We start from the raw sequence: 9,148 nt of genomic DNA on the forward strand, positions 1-9,148 counted from the left end.
CTATTTCCTTCTCTCTGGCCTTACATTTCACTCCTCTCTTTATCTGACATCATTTTGCCTCCTTTTCATCTCCAGCCTTTGTCACTTATTCCACCCATCTGCTCATCCCCCCACTACCACTATCCATCTATCACTTTCCAGGCTTTGTCCCACTTCCATTTCACTTCACTAGCCTCCCCCTCCCCCTACTACAATTTGTAAAAAAGGGTGCTGATCCAGAATCTGTTCTATCCATGTTGTGTGAGGGAGCTCATGTCTTACACATATGATTGAGTTTTTGAGGAGGTAATGAAGACTATCAGTGTAGCACCATGGATGTTGTACAAAATATTCAACAAAATTCCTCATGTAATGAATTATAACTCATGGTACCGAAAAAACTACTGAATGTAATTGGAGCCTTACACGTTGTTAACTATATAGGAGACAGGCCAAATTTTGAATTTGTATATGTGATTGATAAATAGTCAGGATAAGTGGTCTCTGTGGAACCAATCCCTGCAGAACATTGCTTCTCACTTTCATTGTGTTCTTAACATCCCTGTCTGCAGCAAACATGCAATATTTTTTTTGCTATCTGCTTCCTTCGGCGTTACGCTACTTGCACAAGCAATCTCTTCCTTTCAGATACAAATCTATTCTACATGGTCAGAAACATTATCCTTAACTTATGCGGGGAAGATTGCTTTAACACACGAGAGAGGCAATACTGTATTTGGATACCTCTAATTCACCAATTCTATTGGGTTCTAAGTATCATCATACATGTAATGGTATTGGGAAGAAGTCACGAATTAAGTGACAATTTCTGACAAATATTGATTCAGAGGAGCTACTGGGCACTGATTGATCTTTGGAGTACGATTTTTTATTTAAAATTTTAATCAAAGTAAAAATTCACCAGAGAAACCGCGGATGCTGAAATCCCGAGCAAAAACCAAAGTGTTGGAGTAACTCAGCGGGTCAGACATCATCTATGGAATGAATGGCCAGACGACGCTTCAGGGTCTCTGGAGTCCTTGAGGTAAGACTAAAATGTCACAAGAGAGTGATCCTGAAGAGTACAAGCCACTGCTTACGAACGCCCAACTTATGGATACTTGTACACATGAACTAGCTCCAATAATATTATTAGATTCAAAAACCTGACGTGTATATATATATATATATATATATATATATATATATATATATATATATATATATATCTGTTCCATTCAACTGCAAAACTAGTTTCCCCTCTCTTTCCATTTATATTGTTTGTTCGTTCTTATTAGTCGTAAATCCTTATGAGATCACTCATTACTATACTCTGGATGTTACGAAATCAATCATTACTATACTCTGGATGTACGAAAAACGTACTGAGGGATTTTAGTGTATTATGGTTCTGTAAAAACAGAATCTATTTGTTACGGAGGGTTGCCCTATACTGTAGTCTCAACATGTCAAGCAGTAATATATACACAAAGTATTAAAAGCTAACCCATTGCACCGAAGGAACAATTGATTTGTAGAATGAATATAATTTAGTCCTGGATGTGATTAACGTAGTAGTAGCAGCAGACAAAATTGAGTCATTTATGATATCGCCGGTGTCTCAGCAGGGTTGATGACTGAGCAAATCCCTTTCCACACAAAGAGCAGGTAAACGGCATAACTATCGGTTGTATGAACACGCAGGTGTTTCAGTAGGTGGGATGTGTTGGGGGAATCCCTTCCCACACATGGAACAGGTGAAAGGCCTCGCCCCAGTGTGGACCCGCTGATGCGTCAGCTGCTGACGGTCAGCAGAGTGGATGACTGACTGAAGCCCTTCAAATTGACAGAGCAGTGTGAATTTCTCCCCAGTGTGAATTTACAAGTGCTGGATCAGGTTGGATGAATACCTTTTACTTTGATTAAAATGTAATCAATTTTAAATAAAAAACACCTGAACCTCTTCTCACAGTGAGAGTAATTAAATGGCCTCTTGTCGGTGTGAGTTCACTGCTGTGACTCGAGGCAAAACGATTGCGTGAATCATTTCCCGCACATTGTGCAGGTGACCTGTGTCCCCAGTGTCTCCCCAATGTGACTGCGCCGATGATTTTCCAGCTGGTACCGATAATTTAGTCCATTGTCACAGTGTCCACATATAAATGCGTTATCTCTCCCTTGTCTACGTCAATTGACAATTACCCCGTACACTGTTGTTCTATACTACAAATTAGAGACAATTTACAGAAACAAATGAACCGACAAACCTGCCAGAGATTGGCATATAAGTTCATGACAGTAAGATTTAAAAATCGTGTTATATTGTGAATTCTTGTGTGAATGGGATCAGTTGTTATTTGTTATTTGGATACTTCGGTAGTAGATAATCAGAGGGACGATGCCGGAACGAGGTCGCTTGAATTTTAAGGGGAAGTTGATATTAGATTGTGCATGGAACATAGAAATATAGAAACATAGACAAATAAGTGCAGGAGTAGGACTTCGAGCGAGCACATATGATCATGGCTGATCATCTAAAATCAGTACCCCGTTCCTGCTTTCCCGCCATATGCCTTGATTCCTTTAGCCCTAAGAGCTAACCCTAACTCTCCCTTGAAAACATCCAGTGAATTGGCCTCCACTGTCTTCTGTGGCAGAGAATTCCACAGATTCACAACTCTCTGGGTGAAGAAGTTTTTCCTCATCTCTGTCCTAAATGGCCTACCCCTTATTATTAAATTGTAACCCCTGGTTTTGGTCTCCCCCAACATTGGGCACATTTTTCCAGCATCTAGCCTGTCCAATGCTTTAAGAATTTTACATGTTTCTATAAGATCTCCTCTCATCGTTCTAAATTCCACTGAATACTAGCCCCGTCGACCCATTCTTTCATCATATGCTTGTCCCACAATTCAGGGAATTAACCTGGTGAACCTACGCTGCACTCCCGCAATAATAATAATGTCCTTCCTCAAATTAGTAGACCAACATTTCACATAATACTCCAGGTGCGGTCTCATCAGGCCCTGTACAACTGCAGTAGGACCTCCTTGCTCCTAAACTCAAATCCGCTCACAATGAAGGCGAGAATGTCATTAGCTTTCTTTACTGCTTGCTGCACCTGCATGCTTACTTTCAGTGACTGATGTCCAATCACACCTAGGTCACGAAGTGGATAACTTTATATTTATCCACATTATAATGCATCTGCCATGCATCTGCCCACTCACCCATCGTATCCAAGTCACCCTGCAGCCTCATAGCATCCTCGTCGCAGCTCACACTGCCACCCAGCTTTGCGTCATCCGCAAACAAAATCCCTCGTCTAAATCGTTAATATATATTGTAATAACTGGGGTCCCAGCACCGAGCCTTGCTGCACCTCACTGCCTGCAATTCTGAAAAGGACCCGTTAGCTCCTACTCTTTGCTTCCTGTCTGCCAACCAGTTCTCTATCCATGTGAAAACCCTACCTCCAATACCATGTGGTCTAATTTTGCACACTAATCTCGTGTGGGAGACCTTCGCAAATGCTTTTTGAAAGTCTTGAGACATCACATCCACTGGCTCGCCCTTATCCATTCTATTTGTCACATCCTCAAAAAATTCCAGAAGATTAGTCAAGCATGATTTCCCCGTCATAATTCCATTCTGACTTTGACCGATCTAGTCACCGCTTTCCAAATACGCTGCTATGACATATTTAACAATCGACTCAAACATATTCCCCATTAGCGATGTAAGGCTAAGTGGTCTATAATACCCTGTATTCTCTCTCCCTCCTTTCTTAAAAAGTTAGGTTACATTGGCTACAGTCCACAGGAACTAATCCAGAGTTGAGGAAACATTGGAAAATGATCACCATTGCATCCACAATTTCTAGGGCCATCTGCTTGAGTACTCTTGGATGCAGACCATTAGGCCCTGGGGGATCTATCTGCCTTCAGTCCCAACAGTTTTTTTGAACACAATTTCCTGTCCAATGCGGATTCAGTTCCTCCCGCGCACTAGATCATCGGTCTCCTAGTATTTCTGGATGATTGTTTGGGGCTTCCTTAGTGAAGACAGAAACAAAGTACTCGTTTAACTGTTCTGCCATTTCATTATGTCCCATTATAAATTCACCTGTCTCTGATGGTAAGGGGCCTACATTTGGCTTCGCTAATCTTCTTCTTACATATATAAAGAAGCTTTTAGTCCGTTTTGTATATTCCCTACAGGCTTTCTTTCATGCTATTTTTCCTCCTCGTAATTAACCCATTTGTCCTCCTCTGTTGAGTTTTCTCCCTGTCCTCGGATTTGCTGCTTCACCTAGCCAATCTATATGCATTTTCTTGGATTTAACACTATCCTTGATTTCCCTCGTTATCCACGGTTGTGCCGTGTTTTGGAGTGCATCCATGCTGTCTTTACCATATAACCATATAACAATTACAGCACGGAAACAGGCCATCTCGGCCCTACAAATCCGTGCCGAACAACTTTCTTCCCTTAGTCCCACCTGCCTGCACTCATACCATAACCCTCCATTCCCTTCTCATCCATATGCCTATCCAATTTATTTTTAAATGATACCAACGAACCTGCCTCCACCACTTCCACTGGAAGCTCATTCCACACCGCTACCACTCTCAGAGTAAAGAAGTCCCCCGTCATGTTACCCCTAAACTTCTGTCCCTTAATTCTGAAGTCATGTCCTCTTGTTTGAATCTTCCCTATGCTCAAAGGGAAAAGCTTGTCCACATCAACTCTGTCTATCCCTCTCATCATTTTAAATACCTCTATCAAGTCCCCCCTTAACCTTCTGCGCTCCAGAGAATAAAGACCTAACTTATTCAACCTTTCTCTGTAACTTAGTTGTTGAAACCCAAGCAACATTCTAGTAAATCTCCTCTGTACTCTCTCTATGTTGTTGACATCCTTCCTATAATTGGGCGACCATAATTGTACACCATACTCCAGATATGGTCTCACGAATGCCTTGTACAATTTTAACATTACATCCCAGCTTCTATACCCAATGCTCTGATTTATAAAGGCTAGCATACCGAAAGCTTTCTTTACCACCCTATCTATATGAGATTCCACCTTCAAGGAACTATGCACGGTTATTCCCAGATCCCTCTGTTCAACTGTATTCATCAATTCCCTACCATTTACCATGTACGTCCTATTTTGATTTGTCCTGCCAAGGTGTAGCACCTCACATTTATCAGCATTAAACTCCATCTGCCATCTTTCAGCCCATTCTTCCAAATGGCCTAAATCACTCTGTAGACTTTGGAAATCCTCTTCATTATCCACAACACCCCTATCTTGGTATCATCTGCATACTTACTAATCCAATTTACCACACCTTCATCCAGATCATTGATGTACATGACAAACAACAAAGGACCCAACACAGATCCCTGAGGCACCCCACTAGTCACCTGCCTCCAACCCGACAAACAGCCATCCACCATTACCCTCTGGCTTCTCCCATTCAGCCACTGTTGAATCCATCTTGCTACTCCTGCATTTATACCCAACAGTTGAATCTTCTTAACCAACCTTCCATGAGGAACCTTGTCAAAGGCCTTACTAAAGTCCATATAGACAACATCCACTGCTTTACCCTCGTCAATTTCTCTAGTAACCTCTTCAAAAAATTCAAGAAGATTAGTCAAATATGACCTTCCAGGCACAAATCCATGTTGACTGTTCCTAATCAGACCGTGTTTATCCAGATGCTTATATATATTATCTCTAAGTATCTTTTCCATTAATTTGCCCACCACTGAAGTCAAACTAACAGGTCTATAATTGCTAGGTTTACTCTTAGAACCCTTTTTAAACAAAGGAACAACATGCGCAGTACGCCAATCCTCGGGGACTATTCCCTTTTCTAATGACATTTGAAATATTTCTGTCATAGCCCCTGCTATTTCTACTCTAACCTCCCTCAATGTCCTAGGGAATATCCTGTCAGGACCTGGAGACATATCCACTTTTATATTTTTCAAAAGTGTCAGTACTTCTTTTACTTTGAAACTCATAGTATCCATAGCTACTCTACTAGTTTCCCTTACCTCACATAATTCAATATCCTTCTCCTTGGTGAATACCGAAGAAAATAAATTGTTCAATATCTCCCCCATCTCTTTTGGCTCTGCAGATAGCTGTCCACTCTGTCTCTCCAATTGACCAATTTTATCCCTCGTTATCATTTTGCTATTAATATAGCTGTAGAAACCCTTTGGATTTACTTTCACCTTGCAACCTCATATCTTCTTTTAGCTTTTCTAATTTCTTTCTTAAGATTCTTTTTACATTCCTTATACTCCTCAAGCACCTCATTTACTTCATGCTGCCTCTAATTATTGTAGATCTACCTTTTTCCGAACAAGGTGTCCAATTTCCCTTGAAAACCAGGGCTCTTTCCAATGTTTACTGTTTCCTTTCAACCGAACAGGAACATAAAGATTCTGTACTCTTAAAATGTCCCCTTTAAATGTCCTCCATTTCTCTTCTACATTCTTCCCATAAAACAAAATGTCCCAGTTCACTCCTTTTAAATCATTTCGCATCTCATCAAAGTTAGCCTTTCTCCAATCAAAAATCTCAACACTAGTACCCTTTAAATATTTGCCATTGTATCCCCACTGTCAACTCTTTAAGTATAAGTTGTCCGTCTATCCCAGCCAATTCCCGTTTCATACCTTGAAAGTCTCATTTTTTTAAGTTCAGGACCCGAGTATCTGAATTAACCGTGTCACTTTCCATCCTAATGCAGAATTCAACCATATTATGGTCACTGTTGCCCAAGCGACTTTGCACAACAAGATCGGTAACTAATCCTTCCTCATTGCACAATACCCAGTCTAGGATGACATGTCTTCCAGTCAGTTCTTCTACATATTGGTTTATTAAACCATCCCGTGTACATTCCAGGAAATCCTCCTCATCAGCGCTGGTTGGTTGGCCCAATCTATATGTAGATTAACGTCATCTATAATAACTGCTGCACCTTTGTTACACGCATCCATAATTTCCTGCCTGATGCTATCCCCAACATCCCCACTACTGCTTGGTGGTCTGTATATTAGTGACAGTATCTGCATTTTCCGTGATGTGCAGAACTGAAAAGTACGCGCATCTTTGATATCACATTTGAACCCCAGGTGATTGTCAGGCCAAATATGGAGGCACAAAAATCACCAGGGGTCGAATTATGAGTGAAATATAATTTCAGGCGGAACTCACCAGGTCACGCAGCATCTAAGGACGGAAGGGACAGGCGATGTTTAGGGACGGGGCCCTTCAATCTGATTCAGACACAGTGGTATCTGGCTCACATAGCACAACATACTACACTTTGGAGTGCATAATTTGGATGTTGCGTGGAAATGCCAGCAGAGGTGATATCCACAACGAATGTTCCCAGCCAGACGATTGAGTTTCTTGGAGAATCCGACTGAAGAAGAGACCCGGCCCGCAACGCCGCCTAACTATTCCCTACATAGAACCAGCTGAGTTCTTCCAGCATTTCGTGTTTGAACCAAGTATACACGCCAGCCGAAAAATAAACCGTCATTTAAATATCTTCAATATCAACGTATTTGGTTGGATGTGACTAGGGAACATACCCTCCAGTGGCGGATAAAGGTGGAGGTAACAGAGATTCAACCTCAATCTCAGGCCCTTTAATCACAAAGATCAGAGGATCCACAACGCGGGCTTTTGCTTGAACATTAATTTTAACTGGGATTTTTCAAATAGCAAATGTAAAATCACACCGTTTCTTCTTCAACACTGCCAAAGATTATCTGAATAGACTCGGTTTGTACTCGCTAGAATTTAGAAGATTGAGGGGGGGGGGGGAAATCTTATAGAAACTAATAACATTCTTAAGGGGTTGGACAGGCTAGATGCAGGAAGATTGTTCCCGATGTTGGGGAAGTCCAGAACAAGGGGTCACAGTTTAAGGATAAGGGGGAAATCTTTTAGGACCGAGATGAGAAAAACATTTTTCACACAGAGAGTGGCGGATCTCTGGAATTCTCTGCCACGGACGCTTGAGGCCAGTTCAGTGGCTATATTTAAGAGGGAGTTAGATGTGGCCTTTGTGGCTAAAGGGATCAGAGGGTATGGAGAGAAGACAGGTACAGGATACTGAGTTGGATGATCAGCCATGATCATATTGAATGGCGGAGCAGGCTCGAAGGGCCGAATGGCCTATGCCTGCACCTATTTTCTATGTTTCTATGTTTCTATGAATCTCTGAAACAAATCATAATAGTCGGAAGAAAGGACCCGCCCGTAAACACCGTCAATGCATTTCCTCTATGGATATTGTCTGACGTAACGAACCGGATTGGAGAAGGGAACTCAAGGTTAAGGAAACATGACGTAGTGACCATAATATGACACGTTTTATTCTGCAATTTGAAAGGGAGAATGGAAAATCGGAAGTGTTAGTATTACAGTTGAACAAATGGAACTGTGGAGGCATGAGGGAGGAGCTGGCCAAAGTTGACTGGAAAGGGACCCGAGCAGGGATAACGTTGGAACAGCAATGGCAGGTATTTCTGGGAATCATCCAGAAGATGCGGGTTCATCTCAATCCAAAGAGGAATAAATATTCTAAGGGGAGTAAATGGCGAACGTAGCTGACAAGGGGGTCAAGGACAGTATAAAAATAAAAGAGTAGACTTATAACATAGCACAGATGAGCGGGAAGCCAGAGGATTAGGGAACTTTTAAAGGTGAACATACGGTAAGTTTAAAGGCAATACGGTGAGAAAGATGAAGCACGAAGGTGAGCCAGTCAAGTATATGAAGGAGGATAGTAAAAGCCCATTTAGGTATTTGAAGAGGAAGCAATTAGTAAATTCTCTTGAAGACGGAAACAGGTGAACTTATTATGGGGAAGAAGGAAATGGCAGACGAGTTGAACAGGTACTTTGCTTCTGTCTTCACTAAGGAAGACACAACCAAGCTCCAAGATGTGTTAGGGGACAGAGGACCTTGGGTGACGGAGGAACTGAAGGAAATTCACATTAGTCTGGAAATTGTATTGGGTAGACCGATGGGACTTCTTCTTGCGTATAGCGCGCACAGCCTAAAGTTATAGGACAACTTGTTCTATTTGATCTTACTTGATTGTGCACGCCAGGTTGATTGCATT

The 9,148-nt window shown here is 41.6% G+C and overlaps 1 long non-coding RNA gene across 1 annotated transcript; it reads left to right on the plus strand.

Moving 5' to 3' along the window:
- The first annotated feature begins 914 nt into the window (after positions 1–914).
- LOC116981593 lies at positions 915–4,209 on the plus strand. The gene is made up of 3 exons (XR_004414234.1): positions 915–1,006; positions 3,730–3,731; positions 4,200–4,209. It is a non-coding gene; the product is annotated as an uncharacterized LOC116981593 (long non-coding RNA).
- Positions 4,210–9,148: the final 4,939 nt, after the last annotated feature.

This window comes from Amblyraja radiata, chromosome 15 (genome assembly GCF_010909765.2).
Source record: "Amblyraja radiata isolate CabotCenter1 chromosome 15, sAmbRad1.1.pri, whole genome shotgun sequence".
In the NCBI taxonomy this organism is placed as follows: Eukaryota; Metazoa; Chordata; class Chondrichthyes; order Rajiformes; family Rajidae; genus Amblyraja; species Amblyraja radiata.